Here is a 23,493-nt window from a genome sequence, read left to right as displayed (position 1 = left end):
AAAGAAAACGCGTTTTGTAATAAACCGCATTTCCTCTTGGCAAAATCCAATTTTGAAACGCGATTGTAATATCATATCTAAAACTGTTTTCCCGTGGGTATTGCCAGTCTGATTCATTTAATTGTTTTCACCCATCGTATCACGAGCTCCCAAAAGCGGCGAGACGAGCGCGGTTTTGCTGGGAACGGGGGAGAAAAGGGCCGGGGGGGAGCAGCGCTCTGCTCCGGGCGGGCACCGGGGATGCGGCGGCCCCGCTTTTGCCGCTTTCGGCCTGGCTGCGGGAGGGCGAGGAGGAGGAGGAGGAAGAGGAAGAGGAGCGGGTTTCTGGAGGGGGTTTTGCACCCAATTGCACGGGAAAATAAAACAAAATGCAGGTTTCCAGCTGACGCGGCGCCGTGCAACGCGGGCTGCCGGAGGCACGTGGTGCTCCTGCCCGGGGGGGTTCCTTCCCGCCGTCCCCCGCGCGCCGGCGCAGCGCCTGCTCGGCCGAGCGGCTGATGGGAGCGCGGCGCGACGGCCCCCGGCCCCGCGGCCCCTTTTGCAGGGGGAGGAAATTATGCATGACAGCAGAGCGCTTGCACCTTAATAAATCCTCGGCAATTATCAATCGCTTGCTCCGGACTGGACCCGGGGAGACCTATTTTTGTTTGTGTGCATGAAATCTGAGCAAACAGGCGGAGATGCATCGCTGCGAGGGTGGGTGCAAGCATCCCACGGCCCGATGGCCGGCTGGTTGCTCCCTGCTCCTCCAAAGCGCCCGGTTTTGCCTCTTTCTCCCGCAAGCACCGTAGCAAGGCGGCGGGTGCAAACCGTTCAGCACGATTTCCTTCCTGTTCACTCCCCCGTCGCACCGAGCGGCTCCGGCTGCGGGACCCTTGCAGGGCTGGCGGGAGGTTGCAGGGCGGCCGCGTGGTGCAGGTCGGGCTCCGCGGTGCCCCGCGTCCGCGCTGCCTCCGGCGGGATGGAGACGTCGGCGCTACGGGAAAACGCCGGCAAAAGCGGCGGCGGGCGGAGGGGCTGGTGCGGCCGGTTGGGCCCGCGGGGTCACTCGCCGAGGAGCAGCGGGCGCTCGGCTGCCGACAGCCATTTTAGCTTCCCGACTCCTATTTCCCGGCGCTTCCGAGAGAAGCTTTTGGGGGAGTCCCCAGCTAAAACGTGAATTTGCATTTAAATGGAGATTTTTTTTTTCCTAATGAGCAGGATGCATGGGAGACTCAGACTATTAGGTTTCCTTATGGGAGAGAGCAGAATCCGCTCACCTTCTCCGTCCCACCCCCTCCCCGAACCCTTTAATGCACGCTTTAAATTAGACACCAAAAAAAAGGAATAGTGCGTCTTTAAGGAGAATATAATCATAAACAAATAAGTCTCGTTGCCCTTGCAGCAGAACTAATCTTCCCTCAGCTGAGCCGCGATAGAGATCAGTAACAAGAGCCACGCGCAGGGGGTTCCTTTGAAATGCATAATACCTCCTCGTATAAATTGGAGTTGGTGTGATGGAGCTGCGAGATGACATATTGTGGCATGACCCCTCTCCACTGATTGTGGGTGAACCCTGCAAAGGTAAATCTAACACGGCGCACACATCAGACAATTTCATTTTCATCACCCAGGGACAAAAACATAGCAACAGTCTTTTCAAATGATAATCTGCATGCTGGGCGGAATATTTTTCCTTCCCTTCCTTCCTCCCTTTTTTTCCTTTTCTTTTCTTTTCTTTCTTTTTTTTTTTTTTTTGCATGTTCAATTCATGGTGTAGGTGAAGGGAATTATAAATTGCATCCAAAGTTCATTCATTCCCTTCTATTCATTTTTCTCTTTCTTTTCCTCTTTCTCCCTTTGCATTCTTCCTTCCTCTCCCTCTCTTCCTCTATCTTTTCTTTTTTCTCTTCTCTCTCTTCTCTTCTCCATTTAAAAGTTTGGCATCGCATGTGTGTGCATGTAACTGATTCATTCTTCTCATCCCCTCGGGGACACTCCAGTAATAATGATTTATAGGAGCGCAAAAATCTGTGCTCTGCCTGTTACCATCTAATATCCCTCCTACCCTCCAAAAAGGGAGTTTTCGGCAGAAAGAGCTCTCTGCGCGAAGCCTTCTCCCTGCTTCCCCCCACCTGCCTCCGTGGGCTTTTCAAGTACCAGGAGCGATCAGGCAGCGTACATCGTGCCCACGAGGAATAGAGTCCTGCAAACCCGTATCTCGTGTAGGACAAGTTACAGCTGACTGAAACGATGCTCTGGCTGCTCTTTGTTCTTGGGAAGGGTTTCGTGTTTTGCTCTATTCCGAGGCGGCTTTAGAAAGGCTCCTTGGGTGGGAGACGGCTGATGTACGGGGAGCCGTGCCCCTGCCCCGCGCAGGGGTGTTTGCAGGGCTGCTGCAGCCCGGGTGAGACGTGTCCCGCTAATCCGTCGCCCGCGGGAGCCCTGGGGCGAGCCCGGCCGTACGGGGTCCGTTTAAGTCGGTGATAAACCAGCCCTCGGCGGCACAGAAATGAGTCGTGCGGGACAGGACGAAGCCCGCGCTGAACTTCGCGCTCCCGCGTGCTGCCCCGAGCCGGCGCCGGCCCCGGCGCATCCTTCCCTGCGCGGCGGGGAAGCTCCCGTCTCCGGCCGGATCAGAGCCGTCGTGGGGCTGTAATCCCGTCAGCACCTCCTCTCGCCTGATGCCGAGTGACACGGCGATTGTGCGCGTAACGGTGTGACAGCGAGATGAGTTTGTCAGTTCTGCGTAGCGTGATTGCCATTTTTCCCGGGGAGAGGAGAGGAACGAAATTGAAGGAGAAAAGGTCGGGAAGCCCTGGTCATCCTCTCCCCTTCTCCCAGATCGCTCGCTGCTCCGGACGGAAACGAGACCTGACAGGCTGCCCGGGATGCCGGCGGCCGGGGAGAGCCGCGGGGAGAGCTCGTTAGAGCCGGGCTGAAGCGGTGCTAACGCGGCGCTCCGGAGCCCCCGGACCCCCTCATTGCCGGTGGCACCTGCTAACGGCAAAGTGACAGTGACAAGTGCTTCGATGAGACCTCGGTCCCCGCCACGTGCCGCCTCCCGCCCCGGCGCGAGCTTTGGCGGAAAATGCCACCCTCCGCCTAAAAACCCCGCGGGGGGGGGTCCCGCTGGGGAAAACGGCCCTTTTTGTCTTCGCTTTCCACTTTGGTGCAGAAACATCTCAGTCCCGGCCCGGGAGCAGGCTCCTCTCAGCTCAGGCCCCTGCCCAGTCCCTCTGGACTGGTTTTAATGGGTTGCACGGGTTTTTTTTGCTTTCTATTTGTTGAAGAAAGAAACTTTTTCACAGGGGACATTGAGGAAAAAAATCCTACGTTTTCTGGTGGAAAAATGACCGCCAGTTTTGTTCACCTCTATTTCCATGTAAATCAGGGTTGTTAAAAAGAGGGACCGTCCTTGGGGCGTGCAGGATCTCACCTGGCTCGTCAACCCTTCGGCAGGGTTTGAGCTGCTCCCAGGCGAAGCGAGGGAAGATGCTGCGGTTGCCGCGAGTGAACTGGGCGCTGGGTGGAGGAACCCACGCTCCGGCGATGGGGACCGTCCCCAGAAGAGGGGCCCGGAGCTGCTGGGGGTCTCCGGCCCCGGAGGGTTTCCAACCTCACCCGAAGGTGCCCTGAGCAGCCCGATCACGCGCGGGAGCTGGCGGCTTTCTGCAGACGTGCACTGAAGCGTCTCCTCATCTGACCAACTCCGGATCGTGCAACGTGGAGCAGACACGGGCGTTCTGAGTCTGCCCTGGACTTTTAGGTGCTTTTATTCAGCCCAGACTTGCCGGGACAGGTTTCTTGACCAAGAGCGCAGACCAGGCCGGAGGAGAGGAGCTGGTGGCCTGGGGCTCCCTGCGAGGACAAAGCGCAAACGTGTCGGAGCCGTCGGGTCCCCACGGCACGTCTGCTCCGGGGGCTCCAGCTTCTTCCAAGTGCTCAGCCCGCCTCGCCCTGGCTCTTATTTCCGTACTAAGCTGTGGAGCGGTGGATTTAGAGAAAAGGTGCTTGTGTTGCTTGGCTCTGTGTGAGCTGCCCTTCGAAGCCGCTATGACGGGCCTCGGGCGAGCGCAGGAATCTGCTGCAAGTTCCCATTTCGCGAATGTGTCGCCAGTCAAATAGCCTCCCTCCGTCTGAGCCTATTTACTCTCTCGGGGATCTATTTTTAAAAGTTATTAGCAGATTACTGGTTTTCCATCAACCTCCGGCACCAATCTCCCAAAGATACCATTGTACTTTAATAAGGTGCATTTGATAATCCTTGGATAAAGGCGCTGGAAGTGGGGGGAGGAGAGGGAAAAACTCTTGCACTGATTTATCCAAGGGATACGGGCTAGAAAAGGGTTAAATATACTCATGTTTCTAAATGGCTGAACTACTGTATGTTGTAGTTTTCAACTGCAAATCATCTTTAATAGCAGACATCACGGGATGGCTCATTACATTAAGCTATTTTTCATGCTATCTCCTGTAATATCCTTTAATCCAATGCGTTTCAAATCACCTCAGGCTAAAATAAGAGACATAGCGATGTAATAGCCTAGTGTATTAGTGGGTTAATTGCCCTGTTGTACTCTCTAGTAGATATCTCTGGAATGAGTTCTATATTAATTGTAAATTGCTTAATACATTTAACTCCTTGAGCAGCTCGGTCCTGTGCTGTGTCTTTAATGAACGACAAAAGTTTCGAGCGGTGGCTGGTCGCTTGTGTCCGGGCGGCACCGCGGCGCGTCCCGGGAAGCTCCACGCCGGCTGCGCTCGGGAAGAGCCGGCCCCGGGGACGGAGGGGAATCGCGGCTTTCCCTGGAAGCTCCCTGGTCCGGGTGTGCTCCCTTTCCCGCGGGATCGGGGCAGTGGTGCTGGCTCGGCACCTTACGCCGCAGCCACCCCGGTACCGGGCGACCGAAGATGCTGCAGGGGAAAGGAGGGATGGCTTAAACAACACGCGATTTCGGCCCCTCGTCTCGCCAGCGCCGTGGCCGGGAGCGGCGGATGCATGAAATGTTGTGCGGTTTTGCCACGGGATCCAGCAGCGGGTCGCTGACACATGCAGCTTCCTAAGCGCTGCCAGTAATGTGCAGCAGCCAGTTTTCTAAAATTACCTTTGTAGCACCAGGCAGAAACGTGCACAGATTTGCAGTCACTTTCCTGAAGACTGGGCTGCAAGTGCCACCCGTCTAACACACGGGTAATGTCACTAATTTCCCTGGATTGCTCCTGGTTTCTATCAGCAGGGTTAAAGGAGGCAAAATCAGGCAAAGCAAAGTTTAGGCAAGGCTGTGTAATCTGCAGGTGAGACATGCTTCATGAATTGCTTCTGGGACTTTCTAGTTTCTAAAAACCCTACCCTGGATGTTACTGTCAATTTAAAGGGAAGGCACAGGGTGTGAATTTTGAAAAAATTCTGCACTTTGAAAATTAAAAAAAAAAAAAAAACCCTTCTTTCCTAGGGTGCCCATCATTACCTAAAAGCAGAGACGTGGCAGCAGGGGCAATAGGGAGACTGTAGGTCCGTGGTCTGAGTGTAGCCTGGGTGGACTGAAAGTTGCATCCGCCTGAGCTATCCGACCTGCACTGGGGATCGCAGGCTGGTCCCTGGTGCGATGTGGCCACACCAAAGCACAGTAACTGTACGGCAGGTCTCTTTTCCTAGCCTTATGTCTAAGATAAATGTAATATTCATAAAGCTGTAATTCAGGAAGCCTTTTTATAACATGCCTAGCTTGAAACATATACTCAAGTTCCAGTATTTTTAATGGAGATGTGTTTTAAAAATAAGTAGGTGCTTTTTTGAATGCTCCTTTCAGCTGGAGCATTTAACAGCAGAGAAGTTTTGCTCGTGGGTTTATCATGGGAGAGCAGCCAGGCCTTTCCCATCCCTGACTTCCCTGCGCACAAGGCTGGTCCGGCTGGGAGCCCGGGGAAGCAGCCCGAGCCCCACCGCGCTGCCCGGCCGGGGGGTCCGGCCCCGGCACGCCTGCACACGCACCGTCAGCATTAATACCAACACTCACGTAATCTGCCAGATAGCTCCATATATGGTTACTGTATAATAAAACACCCAAGCAGGAATTTCCATCCCTAATTAGGGAATTTAAATACACAGCTCTCATAGATGGAGCGTGTTCGGAAATTAAGTCCGAATGATGCTCTTTGTCCTTCGCAGTGGAACGGAGGGACCAGGGAAACGGGCTCGGGCTGCTCCTCGGGGGGACGTGGTGGTGCCCGGAGGCAGGAAAAGCGACTCGCACTGGAAATCACCCTGGAAAGCAGCATCCCGCTCAGCGGCTTTGGCACGAAAGCAGCAAAACCGAAAGGCTGCCTGATTCCCGGCCCTTTTTGGCTGTTTTTTGCTGCACGGTAACTCTACTGACTTCCCTGGAATTAGTCCTGATTTATATCCCGGCGAGTGAGAGGGGAATCAGCTGCACTGGGCAATTCGGCTGCAGCAGTTCCCGTGCAGATTAACAATTCTGTGCATTTACGTGAAGAGCTAGTTTTGCCTAACAGGAATCTCCTTCCCCTGTTTTAAAACATAATACAAAGACACTTGTGAGACAATCTCTGTGAAATTTTCATAACTTCTAGAGGGAAATTTCTGTGAAACAAGGCAGCCAATTGTTCTCTGAAGGAAAGGCACAAAGTGCTTAGGCTGCTGGAAAAAAAATCCATCAAGTAATTCTGTATCTATAAAATAGGTGGTAATGCAATCTGAGCTTAATTTTGATGGCACGCTGTACTTCATAACAGTGACAACACCTTAAAAATGTAATGAAAGGACCTGATTTATTACTGAAATAATCCATTTAGCACTCCAATAAATAAAGGGAGAAAATACAACCAATGTTTCAGGAGATGGAAAAAAAAAGGAGAAAAAAATTGCAATGCATAGCAGTTTTCTGTAAATGCATCCAGAGACAGTGGCCACAGCGTTTGGGGTTGGTTATTTTTTTTGAAGACAAATATAAATTCAAAGTTAGATTCGAGATTTAGGCTTGCTGTCTGCTCTGCATTTTCATGGACTTTTGAAATATCGTTCCTATGACTCAGTGACACAAGGACTAGTTTTGACTGGCAACGGGGAGGAGCAGATGCTAACGCGCTGCCTTACAAATATTTGATGTTGAATACGTGTTTGTAGCCGTTATTAAGTGCAAAGCAAACATATTTTCCCCTCGTGCCGAATTTGTTTTAATAACGTGACGTTGCTCCTGCAAATGTCAGCTCCGGGCTCTCCATCTCCGCGGCGCTTGGCCCCCAGCGCAGCCCGGCATGGTCTATGCCCGCGCCACGCTGCCTCTATTAATGTGTTTACCCTGTTCCCGAAGGCGGTGCCGGCAGCGTCCCGGCACCGTGGATGCAGAATAAGGGGGGAAAAGGGAACGAACTGCTTCCGCGTGGCCCTTTTTCCGTCTGTTTTGGCGCGTGGCCCCGGAGCATCCTCCGCCGAGGGCGGCGGGACGGGGCCGGCAGCGCCGGGGCTTCCCGCGGGCGCCTAATTGGCCTGTTTGCTTCGCAGTAAGTGATTCCTGCCTGTCTTGGGGTGGATTGTTTCTCACACCATTAAATGAAGTTCTGCCGTATTGATCCCTGTTTTTCCAATTTGAAGCCGGAGAAGTGATGAAGACATTTCCCTGCTTCCTCATGCACTTTTCCCTCAGTTCATTTAGGTGACCTGTCTTTAGTTCCTTGCTCTGCTTGCTGTAATTGCTTCTTAGAGCAATGCTGCACCATGCCGCGGCCCCGCAGCCGGGTGCTCCTCTGCGGAAGGGTGAGGCTGAAGCCATCAGCCAGCATTAACCGTGCAGGGTTTGTCACGGGTGACATCTCAATAGCAGTGTCTGCAGCTGGAGCACGAGGGCAGGGCCACGGGACATCCTCCCCTCCTGGAGCCACTTAATACTTTGCTTAAGAGATGGAAACATCGTGGTGTGTTGTTCTCCCTCTGGCACAGAAAAACATCATTTGAGTCCTCTTTACCTTTGTGAAAAATTTAAATACTTGAGTGTTTGCATTAGGTTTGGCCGGGGATCTACTGTTGTTTACCACTAAAATGAGGGGTGGGTTTTTTTCAGAAGAGATCAATAGAGTGGGTGTTGAACTTGCATTTAAGTGGCAAGTTTAATTAAGGAGGGAGCAATGGTTGCTCCATTGTAGCATTACTTGCAATTAATTAAAGCATAAGGTCAGACCTACTGCGTACACATGGGGAAGTCTTTCAGCTACTTCAGCAGGCTCTGGACTTGCAGGCTCCGCCAACGGAAACCGGCAGAAGTCCGAAGACGCCTGCGGAAAACATGCCAGGGTGGGATTTCTGCGGATACCACTGGGGTGTCCTACAACACCTGGTGCGGCTGCAGCGCGGTTGGCACGTGTCCCTCGGAAGTGAGGCAACTACTCCTGAGGCTCTACAAGGCTACGGAAAATTTCTGTTCCCTGTCTTTTCTGGTATGTTTGCCTCCTGGTTCACACGGTGTTGCATAAAACATTTTTCTTTCAAGGAACTCGCTGTTGCTTTGAATTCTTATGAAAGTGTGTTTTGGTGGCTTTGCAATAAATGCTGGAGCACAGCACTTTATTTTGCTTTTCATTATAGGAAGGGAGTGAAGCAGATGCTCATAAAGAGGCAGAACTGGCAAAGCCAGTGTCGGGCTGGGGGATGTGCTTCACCTGTGCCATGTTCCTGAGGAAGCCCAGCCCTCCTCTTCCTCCTCCTTCCCTGCTGCGCTGCTGCTCCTTGAGTGAAAGCAGCCAGGGGATGTGCAAAAGCCCGGCCAGCATCCAGCACAGCTCAGGTAAGTGCAGGTAACCAGTGGTGTAAGTTTATTCTCTAGCCCTGGAAATAATACCATCAAGAGCAAGCTGCCTGGAGCCTGCTCTCCGGGTCTGCAGGCTCTGCGGGTGCGGGAAGGCAGCTGGGGGCTGAGGCCTCTGCAGGACCAGGCAGAGACACTGGTCTCCATGTGCGCTTATGAGTAAGATGCTTAATCCATTTTTTGCATTATTGCTATTATTATTATGCACACAGGCCTGGATTATGTAAGAACTGTACTGCACAAATTGTGTTGTTTGCTTGTAGCAAGCATAAAATAAAGAAAAAAACCCTTTCCTTTAAATACCTTCTGATCTCAGTGGATGGGGAGTGCAGTGTTGTCTCTTTGGGGCAGAATCTGTCTTTTGTGCTCTTAGCACCTACTACTGTGGTGCCTCTGCTTCTAACTGGCCTTCCCAAATATTATCGCAATACCAAATAATATACAATATAGACAAGAGATAGGGAAAGGGATGCAGTAGAGAAATAAGCTTATGTCAGTGTATTATCCAAAAATAGCAAAAAAATCCAGCGTGCAGTTTGGGAACATGGTATCATAAAGACATTTAGGGGCAAATGTTGGAAATAATGTCCTCTGGATCTGAATGGCATGATACATTTCAAAAGGGTAACTGCACTAGCCATAGTAAATAGCAGAAAATATATGAACAAAGAGGGTTTAATAAGTTTCTTTCTCTTCCTTCCATATGTAAAATCCTTGGAAAAAGGGTAAAAATTAGGAAAGGTGGTAATTTGCAGAGATGGGTCATTTGTTCATCACCGAAGTGATAGAGTTTTTCTTTTTTTAAAAAATTTTCATTGTAAACTACCTTATGACAATTGGTGATAAAAGAGCTGAGCCTTTCAAAAATCCATTTTAATAAAACACCATATGACCTCATAGATATGCATAGGATTTAGAAATAACATGGATTTTAATGAAGGTACTTGAAAGGTATGGTGCCATATTGCAATTTTATGGAAGATCTTAGATTAATGAAATTAAACGTGAACTGCATTGTTTAGATGATGAACTTAAGGTCATATCTGCAGCATTTGAAAGAGAAACCTTGAGTGGAGGGTGTAGAATCATTGATTTAGACCCTGGTAGACAGCTGAATAGCAAGCATTGAAGCATGAAGGTAAATTCCCATATTTCATTGTTAGAAGGTTAGCTGGTGGCTGCCAGCTTTTCAGTGATAATCACCAACCAATTCCACCCTGTTTCAAAAAAGATTTTGCCTTTGTGTGCTAAGACACTTTTAAAAACCATTACTGTTCAAAGCAGGGGCACACTGTTTAAAGAGAAGCTATTTCTGCAGAATACAGGATGGCAATGAGTTGATGCTGTCCTTGGATAGTGATGCTATTAAGTTCATTAGGATCATCATCCATTTAAAATGCTTATAAGGAGAATTTAGACTGTTTGCTGTAGACCCTAGAGGCACCTCCTACTGCAAGTCATAACTACGTGTCACCAATAATTAGCTCTTTTGCTTCCTGAACATTTTTTTTTTTTTTTTAAATAATACAATGGCCCTTTCAGGTTTAAGTACTGTTTTCCTACACACACATGAACACTAAATGCATGCACATGTGTTAAACTAATAGACGTGAATTTGGACAACAGGAAAATCACAAGGAATGAAATCCTCAGACCTTAAGGATAAGTGCTAATGGAATGATACTGCCAATTACTGTTTGAGAAGAGTGTTGTCACAGGGAACGGCTCATGGAGATGGACGGATGAGGGGAGGAGAAAAGATTCCCATTTGACAGTTTGCTGTTAAAGTGAATTTGTCAAGGTTGTTAAAATTAGATCTAACTGGGCCAGATCCTCAGATGACATAAATCAGCCTGTAGACTTCAACCCATGATCTGGCCACATGTTCCTCTTTGTTCTTTCTTCATTACCTGCATTGTAATGCTGCCGGAAGCTGCAACGATGCTTTAAGCTCCATTGTCTTAGCGCTGTTCAAATGCAGGAAGAGAAGGTATTTCCATGGCTCTTATCTGTTCTGCACATTGCGTTTTATTGTGTAAAACATCCACGGGTTTTACAAAACCCACTGAGCAAGTGCGGGAGATGAGGACCTTGCCCAGACTAGGATTTAAATGGCGATATTAACATCTGTTAGACAATCTGTGTTAACTGACCTGTTTTTAGCTTGGATAAGATGAGCTGCTTTTCATGACGTGAAAAGTGAGCGAGTCGCCTTTAATGAGTGCCGTTGCATACCGGGGTGAGAGCACTGAAATGGGAATCTATCATCTGGCCCTGCTGATCGGAGATGTAGTAATGCTTAGCGGAGATGTAGTAATGCTTAGCAGGAGCGTTCAGTTCTTGGAGTGGCCTGCTGGGTTGTGGGGCTGCAGGAATCCAGCTGGATGCAGGAGAAGGCGGACCAGAAAAGTATGCTCTTGGATAGGAAAAGACCCTGCACTGCTGTGCGCATTCTTTTCCAGCCCGAATTTTTGGCAAGTGGAGCTAAACTCTGCCACATCATGAAAACTGAAAGCTGCCAGCAAGGAAATTAGAGAAGAAATAGTGTTAGATAATGGTAGTGAATGTGTTATGATCATTCCTTTCATTAAAAGCTTCCTTGTTCTCTCCCTGGTGTACACCACAAACAGCCTGCCCATGATTTATTTGTGTGTGTTTGGGGAGCAGAGGCAGAGGGAATAAAGTCTTAGACATTTAAAAATGCAGTTGGGAGATTTAAAGACATGATGCTTATTACAATAAATGGAAGCTGTGAGTCTAAATCCCCTGGTCATCCTTGACAATCTTGTCCCCAGTATTTATCTTGCAGTCAGTTCCAAGCGGGGCATCGCGCGCCCCATGTCTAGCGCACATCTAGGTGCAAGGGGCAGTAACACCGGCTTATACAGGGTCGCAGCAGGGCCAAACCCAGCTGTACGCCAAACACTGCTTCAAGTCCCGAGTAAGCAGAGAACACAGTGGTACCGAGCATCTTCCCAGGAAGCTCTCTGTAGGAAGAAGTGAAAGTCCCACAGGAGTTAAGGGAAGCCGGCTGCCCTCTCCCATCTCCTTTGGGAATGCAGAGGTCTCTGCCTTGGGCAGCCTTAGCGCTAGGGAGGGCAGCCCTGCTGCGTCCAGCTCTGTGCAGTTCATTTGCCAAGCTTTAAATAGATTCATAACTCTCCGTCCTGTTGTAAATCTTCTAACAAATATTTTTTTCTTTTTTATAAAATAACTATTGGCATTGGCCACCTCGAAAATGCTGACCCATTAAGTCTAAATAGGGAAGTTAGGGCATGTTAAATATCAATTGATTATAAAACCCATATTAATTGACGTTTAGCAGCTCCACTAATGGAGAGGAGCTCATTACATAGCAGTTAACCCTCAATGCATATATATTAAATAATCAATTAGTATTTATTTAACATACAATAACCTCCCTATTAGAGCTAAATTAAAAGCCACTTTATGGGGGGCCTTGCAGAAAGCGCTGCACTGGGCTAACCTGAAGCCAGAAATTTGCACGAATCTTTGTTACCTCCGATGCCCCCAAGATAATTTGAACAGATTAAATGCCAGGCTAGAGGGGTAGTGCTTTCTGCCTGCCTCTGAGGAGCTTGTGGTTGCTTGGCCTCCGGCTAAGAGAGCCTCAGCCCCTGAGCTGTGTGATGGAGTATGGAAGAAATATAGTTCACGTATTTGTTAAAGAGAACGGTGCCCAAAATACACAAACTTCCTCAGGTCTCCTGCAGGCAGATTCCACTCCTGGGAAAGGCAAAGATGAAAGACGAGGAAGAACAGAAGGTCTGAAATTCTTTGAAGAGAGATGGAGAAGGTTGTGCTGCTTTTCCCTGACTGCAGAACAGGCAGCGGGACCTTTGTCAGGGGCCAGGAGAACCCTTCAGTGCAGCACGTGCCACCGCGTTGTCCCATCAGGGACAGCAGCAGGCCAAGCCACGCAGACGCTGCAGACCACGAAATGCAAGTTTACCATGCTGGACTGTACTGGAAACCACGTTCTGGCTGCAGATCTCCTTCTCCCACCCCCTTCCGAGACCCTGCAGCCTGGTGACACGGCGCTGAGATTAATCTCAGCTCGGGGGATAGACTGTGCACGGAGGTGACTGCTGGGGGTGAGCGAAGGCTGGGGAGATGCTGGGTGGATTCAAACCGAACCGCGGATAAGCCTCACTTCTCCTCCTGAGCCTGTCCGATGAAGAATGTCCTCCACTGACACAATTACAGCCCGTAAAAACGCAGTTTTAACACTGCGCTACCTCTTTCTGAGCAGACTCTTCAATTAAAGCTCTTCCTAAGTGATTGGAATTGTGGTTTTGCACAATGACGGGTGAGGCAGGTTTCTCCCCAATAAACATGTTTCTGGGTTTTGACATAATGTGGCAAGTGCAGTGGTGCTGGTGCTGGGGGCCGGGGGAGAGCTCCCAGGCGGGGGGAGAGCACCAGGGAGGGTGGCTAGTGCGAAAAAGTGTGTGAATTGCTGCTAATACGGTCAAAGTGCGATTCAGAGATCAGCCAGGTGACCGGCGAGAGGGAAAGGGGGACTTGTACACAAGTGAAAGATCTCAAAAGCAGAAGAAAAGTGATTTTAAATGTAAAAAGAAAGGAAAATGAGGACAGAGAGATGGGCAGATAGCAAGACAATACATAAAGCAAGAAGTGGCGTAGCATAGTCAGGCAGCGGCCATAGGGCAAGCTGAGGAGTTCAGAAAAGGAGTAGCAGAACTAAATTGCTCCAAATGAATGGCCTGAGTCTCTGGTGTTATGTTCTGTGCTGTCATTTACATTGGCATGGCATATTAAGTATTAGCAAATGGATTTACTCCCATATCTCTCTGGCGTAAAGGGGCGGCAAGGGAGAATAAAGCAGAGACCTGTTCTCTTTTCCTTGAAACCTATGTGAGATTTATACTTAGGTCTAATAGGCCCAGAACCTATTCAAGGTTGAATTATAACACTCTTGCCCTATGTAATAGTCTGTTTTCTGGTGGGGAAAAGCTGGAAAATCAAGCAGTTTCTCCAGAAGTCAATTTTGGTTCTCAGAATGAAACCAGCCTGAGAAATTGTCATTGATCCACTTCTGAACTTGGAGCAAATTTCCATAAAAATAATCAGATGCTCCCAGCTGCTGAAGTTTGTAATCTGGCATGATTCACTGGGTGGGACTGGGCAGCTGGGAGACCAGGGACGGAGCAGGTGCACACACTGCTTTGGCTTTCAGCCTCCTCTTCATCAGACAAGTGCTGAGCAGGGGGTTATGCAAGGGAGGGAAGGGGAGATGATGCCTTGGTAACATCTTGATGAGTAAATGAAAGCATATTCGTTGGCCTGATCCTCAGCTGATGGGAATTGCAGAAGCCCCATTAGCCTCAAAAAGAGCTTGATTAATTTAGGCTGCTGCGAAAGTATCTGGGCGTAACCCAGGGAATGTGGCTTGATCTAAAACCCCTGGAAATCCATGGGAGCTCTGGAAGTGGGGGAGCTGGGTGCAGGCTGCCTTCCTCCCCCTTGCTCCTCCTGCATACGGAGCAGGGGGAGAGCCCAGGCCTCTCCCGGCCGCGATGGCGAGGAGATCCTGGAGTAACAAAGACATGGCAGAAACGAGCAAATAACCAGGGATTTTTTAGCAGGTAGAGTTTACCGAAGGGATAAGCACAATAAAACTGGAGGTGAATGGTAATGCTGTTTGAAGGGTGATAACGAACCTGATAGAAAAATTGCTCTAAGCGTCTTGGACACCATGGAAGACCGAGTGGAATTTTATGGAGAAAATTTATTTGTGTTTCGGGTCAGCTCTACTTTTCAGCTCCGCTCTGTAGTGCAGCACAAGCACGTGTCCGTGCCTGCCCCCGAAGCCCGGGCAGGACGCTGGGGTTTGCCATTCACTGCAGTGCAAGCAGACCTCCGTGGCCTTTTCCCTCCAAGGACAGGACCAGTCGTTTGAGCAAGTGATAGTCACCTGTATTCAAAGGTATAAGAGGTATTTTTAGCACCTGCAATAAATTACTTCTTTTTTCCTTACAGTTTCTGGAAACATTCCCAGTCCCTGGCGTGTTCATCAGGATTGTTGTATTTCTTCTGCTGAAAAGAGGGAAGTACCTTTTTCTCTTATTATTTATTAGCATACGATAGTGCGAGGGACTGCGCCGGGGAGGGGAAGCCTGTTGTGAGAGGCACTGGGTGTAAACACCAGAAGTGACGGTGACAGTCCTCATCACAGAGCGTTAGCAATTCAAACAGCTGCGTCGGTCAAAGAATTTGAGAGAGGGGGTGGAACAGAAGCGAAAGGAGGAATGTGACGGTTTGCAAACACTGAGCGAGTTGTATGATTTTTTTTCACAGTTGTGGTTGTTCTTTAAGTATCTTGAAGAAAATGCACATGAAACTTGTCCTGGACAAGTCTACGCGCAAGCTAGGTCTGTTGAAGCCTTATGCTGGAGATGCAGAAATTTCTTTCTCGCACAGAAAGAGATAACCAAAGGGCTTCTCAAAAATTTGAAGAAATTATCCAAGGCCTGTTTTGCATAAGAGCACAGAGGATATTTCATTGAGCCCTAGGGACGTGGAGTCCTGGGCTAATCTATTAATAATAAGGAGAAAGGAAGTAATAAAACAGAAGCAGTGGAGTGAGGAAAAAATACTGATGCTTTTTCCAAGGTAAAATTTTGGGGTAACCAGAATTTGTTGTTGTTTCCTAAAACAATCAATTTAATCCCTCCACTCTGCAAGAGCAACATTAAACCTAGGAGATTTTTGGCCCCATTTCCTAGACTACTTATTATCCTGAAACTTGCCTTAGAGAAATGATAACATGGAAGGAATTTCCTTGGGAAAGAAAAGAGCAAAGGATGCTGCAGAATTATTTTCGTTAAGCTGGCTGCAATGCTAAAAATGAATTCTGGGGCAGGACAATACAGAAAGTCAGACAAGAATATTAATTCTGCTCCCAGTCATCCAAGGAGTTCAGTCATTGAAGTCAGAAGTCAATTCATAGTCTCTCTCTGGTTTCCGTGGGCTTTGGGGAGGCCTTGCCAGTGCTATACTTCTCTGCTAGATTTGCCTGTGACTCTTCAACATTATTAGCGGAAATAATTTCTTCTATGGAGCAATAGTTACCTCTCAGCTGTGGATTGCTCCATCATCCATCGCATCTGTCCTCCGAGGCAGCACTAAGGGCTGTGCGCTTGGGAAGCACCTGACCTGAGGTGTTCCCGATTCATTTGCCCAATTAACCGGACACAAAACGCCCATCCTAAGCTAATCATGAAGGCCAGGCTTCTCCTAGTGAAGCTATTCTCTGAGGACTCACCTCTGCCATGGTGTCTTCAAGGAACTAACTCATTAATTATGGGAGAGGAGTGCTTGGATTTATATTATACGTGACATAAAAGCAGAGAAAGAGAGATTCCGCGGCTGAGACCCCAGGTACCAGCCCCGTTGCAATGCTACGCTGCTTGACCCCTTTCTCGTCTCTCTGGCTTCCCGGGGAGTCGGGAGACTTGCCCGTCCCCACAGCAGCTATATCCCCTTGGTGGGGGATTCTCCTAGGCCGCTGAAAATCCCAGCCAAAGCACGAAGTGCCTAGCTTTATTAAGCTACCACTGTACAGCTGCAAAGAACAATTAATTCATATGTGTAACATGCTATGAGGTCCCCAGCTAGCAGGCACCAGGGCAGAGGAAAAGGGTTATTTTAGCTGTAGGATCTCTTATGAGCACTGCTCCTCGTGTCCGGTGGGGTGGTTGGCAGCACACAGCCTGACTGATTTAAGCTTGCCAGGCTCCCGCGTTGGCTCTCCGAAGCACCTGAGCTGTCTTACAGGACTTGGCCATAAACTGCGAGGCCCGAGGAAGATGTTGCTTGTTTTCTAAAGGACAGGATGAAATCACCCCATGTGTGTCCTCTGTCTACTACCTCTCTCAGCAGGGAAAACATAAATGCCTTTCCCCACCATTTTATTTACTGGCGTTTCTCTATATTCTAGGAATAGGATTTTTTTTTTTTGTACTTTTGTGTTTGTGTGCGAGTCTGTGTGGGGTAGGCGTGTGTGTGTTTAGGAGGTTAAAAAAAATTTCTTGCTGTCAGCAAGTGATGTTACAAACCTGCTCTGACAAGGCTGGTTGTATATTTACAGTTGGTGAGAGCGAAGGCTTCATCAATCTTCACGCTTTGAAAGGGACAGGCCCGCTCCCATGAGCACCTGCTCCGGGAGAACAGCTGAACTGTGACTTTCCAGGGAGCTGGCTGTAAATTTTAGCCATTCCCCCCGCAGCCCACGCATGCTTGAGCTCTTTAACCTTCCCAGGCTGGCAGGAGTCCCAGCAATCAGTTTAGTGCAAAGACTGGGGTTCTTTTTAATTAACCTTTTGTTTCCCACTGCAGGTGTTTCAAAGTTTCTTCATGTTAAAAAGGAAGAGGGGGAAAAAAATTGTTTGCAGAGGTGCATCCACTCTCTTCCACTTTTCCTATGCTTGGTGATCAAACAGAACCAGTTTTTCTCATTTCCCCTCTGCATTTGTTGCTTGCACATATAACAGTATCTGCTGGGAATCTGCAGCACGGATTCCCTTTAGGTGTCTGCAGAAAGGATTCCTCGGAGGGCATTTTAGTTCTGCGCTGCAAGGTCACATTTCCTTCCTTCACGAGGCACCTACTTTTCCAGCCCACCCCTCTTTCTCCAGGCAACTTTATTCAGCCACTTGACTCCCTCTGTGTGTTGATGCTCTGTTTAATTAGTTTGGCCTCTCGCACCCAGGCCGCCCAGCCAGGGGAAGTTTGATTACAGTCTCGCAGAATATTTGTGCTGCTGCAACCTCCAGTCTGCCCAGAGCTCTCCTTCAATGAAGGAAAAAAGAACCTCTCCTACAGCTCCGAAGAGGCCATCGGATAGGTCACGGCATTTACTGTCTTTAACTGTATGGTGCACAGCAAGGCCAGTGAGGAGACCGAATTTAGAAAATGCGGTAGGAAAGCACGGGGAGAGGATGTAGACGAATCACGCTTGGGAGATATAGCACTATTCCTTGCACTTGGTTTATTTCCAGTAGGCTGTCCTGTTAATAAGGTTAATGCAATAAGTTATATCACTTGCTAGCTCTGGTTAAGTGTTGACCAATATTTTCTGGTTAAAGGCTCGTGGTTTGAAAACTTGTTAAAATTCCAAAATGCTTCACTTCAGGAGAGAAAGATTCATTTGCTGTAGGAAAAGGGCATATTGTCCTATTTGATCAATAAAACTAGTAGTTGAACAGGGAACCACTGTATCTCTAAGAAAATTCATATGCAGAGATTTATCACAAGGAAAAAATAGATTTAAGCCCCACTTAAAACAATAAAATACATCTTTGAGGGAAAGTTTCAGAATTTTCTGTGTAAGAGGAATAATGGTTTCTATAATTTAATAGGTGCTAAATTTGGTGAGGAGTGCCAGCAAATCCATTTCACATAATGATATTTTATCTCCCTTGAAATGGTCATTTTCATGAATGCCTTTTTATTGGTTCCCTTGTCCCATGAAGTGTCCAAGGTGGTGCTGCTAATCCTCAAAAGCTGAGCACATAGATGTAGGGATAACTAGGGAAACCTATCAATAACGAGGAGACAAAAAATGGGCAAGAAATGCATGACAGTTAAATGTGCTCCCTTTAAATAAAGAGAATTTCTAGTTTGACCCTAAGGGCTATTGCTCTCTAGCACTTACTTTTGCAGGAGTTAAGGTGGACACAAGTATTATAAACTAGAGAGAGGATCTGGGAGGAACTTCAGGTGAGGATAACATTGAGGCAGGTGGTCAACCAGCTGCTGAGGTGGAATAATATGATGAAAAGCTTGAAATCTAGAAAAAGAGGGTTTACAAAGATGATCTGACTGGAAGTTTCAGCTAGAAAAAAAACCTGAATTTGCCCTTAAGTGAGCGATTTACTTTACATAGGTGAAGGAAGTCTTTGCTTGGTAAAAGCACCAATTAATTCTCTTAGCTATCTAATAGCAAATTCACAGATTGCACAAATTGCAAACTTTTTCCTCATGTAGATCCACCGAGGTGGACAGGAGCATTAGCAGAGAAGGTTCAGAGATTTTTTAGAGGCTTGATGGTGTACACAGTATGTAAACTAAAACTCATGGTCATGGTTTCATACTGGTTGTTATTCAGGTTGACTAGAGGCAGTGACCATAATCTATGCAAATCTGTCTCAAAAAATAAACTGAGGTTCAGGAAAGGAAATAAGGAAATTTATCCTGGTTGTGAAAAACAAGCAAAAAGTTTGAAGAAAATCTGTTAAAATAAAATGGAAGGAAGTGGAAAATATACAAGGGTAGAGTTATTAGGCTGAGTGTTATTTCCTGATAGACACTGCGTGTATTAAAAAAAAATTTTTTTTCACTGAAGGAAACAAGGTTTTGACAGAGGAAGGGACCAAATACGACAAGGATTTGGGGCTGCCTGATCTGAGCAGGCAAATGGACAGCATTAGTTCAGCCTAAGCAGTGATCAGACAACACTCTGTGCTTCTCTAACATGTTTCAACTGAGGATTTCTGATTCACGCGCTTTTAGTTAATTAAAACCCCAAGCACCCCTGAGGTAGGTAAGTCCAAGTTAGTGGCAGAACCAGGAGTCACGGTAGCTGGATGTATTGACGGCTACAGCCAAACACAGTCAATCAGACTTGTCTGGCGTTGATCGGGACGAAGCGTTTCTTCAAACACTTGAATAAGTACTTGGAGGAAACACAGTGTCGTTTTAAGCACTCATCATCGTGTTGCCTCCAGTCAGCAGATAATGGGGGCTACAGGAAGACTTCGAGAGCTTTGCCTGGTAAAACTGCTTATATCTTTATTTTAGGAAAATTGCCCATTACCATATAGAAGACTAAAATGGGAGCCTAGATCCGTATTTGCAAACCAGCCTGGACAAGAGTTTGCTGTCTTGCTGTTCACCTCTGCTGAGCTGCAGTGCAGCCTTTTATCGCCTCCCATATCAGGCCCTCTTTTAGCGGCACCTTGTAAGCCCGGATTTGTGGTGTTTTTGAGGACGAATCCCCTGAAATCCCACGAGTGCTCGGGGCACTGCAGCGGCAGGAGCAGGCTGCCATGGAGCCACCTCGGTGCCAGCCTGGCCGGGGCCCCCCGTCCTGGGGGAGGTTCCCCCCGCCTGTATCCGGGACCGGTGAATTTGTGCCTGGGATGAAGGGAAAGGAGAAAAGAGGAAACGACATGTCGCTGCGGCGGGCCAGGGCGTGCGGGCCCACCTGCCCACAAAATGGCTCCCCTCCCTCGGGGGCACCGCCGCCCATCCCAGACCGCCTCCAGGATGGACTCGCCCGTCAGGGACTTGGCAGGAGGTACAGTAACTGTGGGTGGGGGAAGCCTCGCAGCTCGGCGAGGGCAGGGGCGAGCCCGCTTCGCCAGGCCGTCCCGCCGCAGGCGCCTGGGGGCTGTGAGGAGCCGGGGCGGGAAGGCGAAGGGTGGTGGGCGTCGGGAGCCGGGGCCGTCGCTGCCTGGCAGCAGCCGCGCGAGGCCTCCCGTGGCGGAGCTCCTGCCCGCCGTCCGCCACTAGAGGCTGCTCCACACCTCATTAAATAAACACACAAACAATTAATAAAGGATCTCCGTGCACTGCATGCGTGGGGCCGGCCCCGGGGTGCCGTGGGCCCTGCAAACCGTTGGGCCGGGGAGGAGGCGGCGGCGGTGAGGCCGTTGGGCCGCCATGTCCCGTCTTGTCCTGTCAGGGGGCAATGGCCAGACCGCAGCGTCTTCTCCGCCTTTCCCAAACGCGAACCGGCCTCCAAGGAGTGCCAGGGGCTGCCCTCGCTGGGAGGCTTTTCCTCGGGGAAGGACGCGGGAGCACCAGGAAGGTATCGGAGCTCACCCCACTGAGCAGCTGCCGTGGCCAGGCCACTGCGGGGCCATGCTGCGGCCCGGGGCTCTCAGGAGCCGCTTCTGCACCAACGCCCCAGCCTCCGTGCAACGTCCTCTGTTAAGAGAGAGGGGTTTTATTTATGAGTTAAATTCCTTTGTCTCGGAGGAGCCGCAGCGTTTGTCCCCAGAAACCTGTTCCCTCTTTGGTTAAAAAAATAAAAGATACGTTCATGTAAATAGCAGCCCTGGTGCTGTATCTACGGGCGTGCCAGGTGCTGTCAGAAAGTGTTGGGGTGTTACTGTAACTTACAGCAAGAAAGCTGCGGTTGTTATTAATCTCGGTTCTGCTGTGAGCTGCTGCTTTCGCAAAACAATATACAACTTCATTCAAGCATGGTATCGCCATTGTCTGCCTGGCACTCCGGGCTGCTCCGTGAGGGAACGTTTTATAGGCTCAACATTTACGGTAAGTAAATACCAGCATTTTCACCAGCCTCCTTCCTCCTCTTCCCGAAGCTCAGACTTTATTTCTGCCCCCCTCCTCCCTCTTTCAACACCAACTTGATCTTATTAGTCTGCAAAATTACAGCCTTGCTGTAAATCTGGCATTCTGAACTAAAAAGAGCCCATAGCAGCTACGCTCAGATTTCCATTTTGTATTTTTCATCCGTGATGTCGGTCCAGTTCTTTTTACACTGCTCTGAAAAGGGAAGGCTAGAAAGCCCCATCCATTCCCTGGAAGAGTCCGTTTCTGTCTGTCAGCATCTGTCACGCTCTGTGCGCTATTATTTAAAAGCAACTACAACAACAGCCAAACCTGACTATATAAGAGATTTCTCTCTCTCTGCTCCCCATATTTAGTGCCCCACAGTATTTCTTGATTAGCCTTACTCTACTGCTGTGAGTTAGGGAAGCGCTCGTATGCCCATTTTGCAGAAAGGTGTGATGATATAATTATGTCTGCTGAGGTGGCTCAGGCTGCAGCTGGCCCTCGCTCCGAGCACGCTGCCTCCGCGGAGGGTGGACGCTGGCTCTCGCTGGGACTGCTCCAGCCGGCTTCTCTCCCAGGGAAACTCGTGTACAAGGTGGGCCTCGCTGGTGCTTTACCTCTGACAAGCATTTCACACAATAAACGTGGCTCTGCAAGTTCAAAGCCAAACCTGAGTACAGATGACACAGGTGTGGCTTGGAGGCTTCTGACTTTGCAAATTAACACCACTTCCCTGAGACAGGTGTGACTCTTTTTTTGTGCATAGCTGGGAGGGAAGTAGAGTCACAGATACGTTAAGCAGTCTGCCCATTTGACTTGGGCAGGGGGAAGAGAACTGATATATCAAATGTGAGAAATCAAAACTTAGTGTCCCAGTTAGGGACACTATAGAGGGACCATTGTCCAGGCCTGCAGAGGGAAGAGGCTTTCCTGGGACGCAGGCACCGTGAGCCCTCTTGTCTGTTCTTGGCAGCGCTAGTGTTAGGCTGCGTTGTCATTCTGCCTTTTAGTAATTTTATGGACCTGATATTTTAAGGCACCAAAGGGAACGATGATGTTCTTTTGACATGCGAGATTATAAAATGGTGAAGTGTTTGTTTGCATGGCCTGGGTTGGTAATGTCTATTTCAGAGAGCTTGTTGTTTTATTACCTGCTTTTTGATTGGAAAAAAGTGGAATCATAGAAACAGCAGAATTTTTGTTATTTATTTCATTGCAATTAGATCTGTTTTTTATGAAGATAAGTAGGCAGATGGATGTATAGATATTCATGAGCAACTGCAAATATAAGAGGGAAGTATGGGATTTGCTTGCCAAAGCTGAGTTTCTACCAGTCTTTCCTGAGCCCTTTTCTGGGATGCTTGTTTGCTGAGAACACCAGTGATTTTCTTTAATGGAGTATGAAAAGCAGGCACTGGGACGAGGAAGACTCATGGCCAGAGACGAACAGATGGATCCTGTAGGCAGTGCGAGTTCTCTCTCGACAGCTCCTCGCTGCAGCCGTTGTGCAAGTCTGCTCTCCTACCCCTGCGAAGAGGCGCTCGCTTCCACCGGAGCGCTTGGGAGTGGAAGTCTCCCAGGCTCATCTATGTGGTAGCAGTGACACGTGTAAGCGTACACGTATTTCTGAATCTGTTTGTGCATAAGGTTTTGCATAAAAGTACACAGGCACTTTCTGAAAAATAACACTCTGCTGGCTTATGTAAATACTGCACCTTTCCTAGCCGGGCGTTTGGGCAACGTGATGTTTTGCTATAACGGGTGTCCGTTTCCCATTATCTGTGTATTGTTTGAGAAGGTAGGTTAAATTCTGCCTCTAGGTACACAGATGAGTTTTTCTATGAAAACTGAGAAATCTTAGCTGATGAGGTGTTGCAGGTGTGCAGCTGGGGGCAGAATTAAACCCCTGGTTAGCAATAGCCATATAGGCATCACTCCCTCCTCCTTTCCCTGCATGCTGTTTCTGCATTGTGAAATATTCCCCTTGTCTTCTGTTTTTCTCTCTCCTGGAAAGACCTCCTGCAGCATTTGCTGTGTTTATAGCTTTTTATGGGACTTGCAGCTCTGGAGCTTCATTGCCACTCCGTAATCACCGTTACTTCTCCCCATTTTATAGTTTTAAAAATGTACATGCTCTCCTCTTCCAAACTCTGTAAAATACCATTAGTGTGTCTTGGGATGATCATATTTTGTTTACAAGTGCCTTGCTATTGTAAGCCTCTGTCTTTCTATGGTACAGTTACCAGAAAATGGATTAAAAATTAAATGAACATATTGCTTTGTTTGTTTGTTTTTAATGAAAGCTGTTTTCTAATTAGCTCCCTATTTGATCAAAGATTGC

General features: G+C 48.6%; 3 long non-coding RNA genes across 4 annotated transcripts; 2 read left to right on the top strand and 1 right to left on the bottom strand.

Annotated features, from left to right (window-relative positions):
* The first annotated feature begins 1,117 nt into the window (after window positions 1-1,117).
* On the top strand, window positions 1,118-4,631 carry LOC112987528 (uncharacterized). The gene is made up of 2 exons (XR_003260286.2): window positions 1,118-1,563; window positions 2,059-4,631. It is a non-coding gene; the product is annotated as an uncharacterized LOC112987528 (long non-coding RNA).
* Window positions 4,632-8,078: 3,447 nt separating this feature from the next.
* Window positions 8,079-19,565, top strand: LOC135330307 (uncharacterized). 2 transcript variants are annotated; one of them, XR_010392252.1, is made up of 3 exons: window positions 8,079-8,433; window positions 8,582-8,780; window positions 14,826-19,565. It is a non-coding gene; the product is annotated as an uncharacterized LOC135330307 (long non-coding RNA). The 2 variants fall into 2 exon arrangements; XR_010392251.1 differs by lacking the exon at window positions 14,826-19,565 and adding an exon at window positions 12,525-13,109.
* A 55-nt stretch (window positions 19,566-19,620) lies between these two features.
* Window positions 19,621-21,793, bottom strand: LOC135330308 (uncharacterized). The gene is made up of 2 exons (XR_010392253.1): window positions 21,554-21,793; window positions 19,621-20,777 (listed from the first exon to the last, which is right to left on the bottom strand). It is a non-coding gene; the product is annotated as an uncharacterized LOC135330308 (long non-coding RNA).
* Between the last annotated feature and the right edge of the window lie 1,700 nt (window positions 21,794-23,493).

Source organism: Dromaius novaehollandiae, chromosome 19 (assembly GCF_036370855.1).
Source record: "Dromaius novaehollandiae isolate bDroNov1 chromosome 19, bDroNov1.hap1, whole genome shotgun sequence".
Classification (NCBI taxonomy): domain Eukaryota; kingdom Metazoa; phylum Chordata; class Aves; order Casuariiformes; family Dromaiidae; genus Dromaius; species Dromaius novaehollandiae.
The sequence above is the reverse complement of the archived record's forward strand: the minus strand, read 5'-3'. Positions and strand labels throughout refer to the sequence as shown.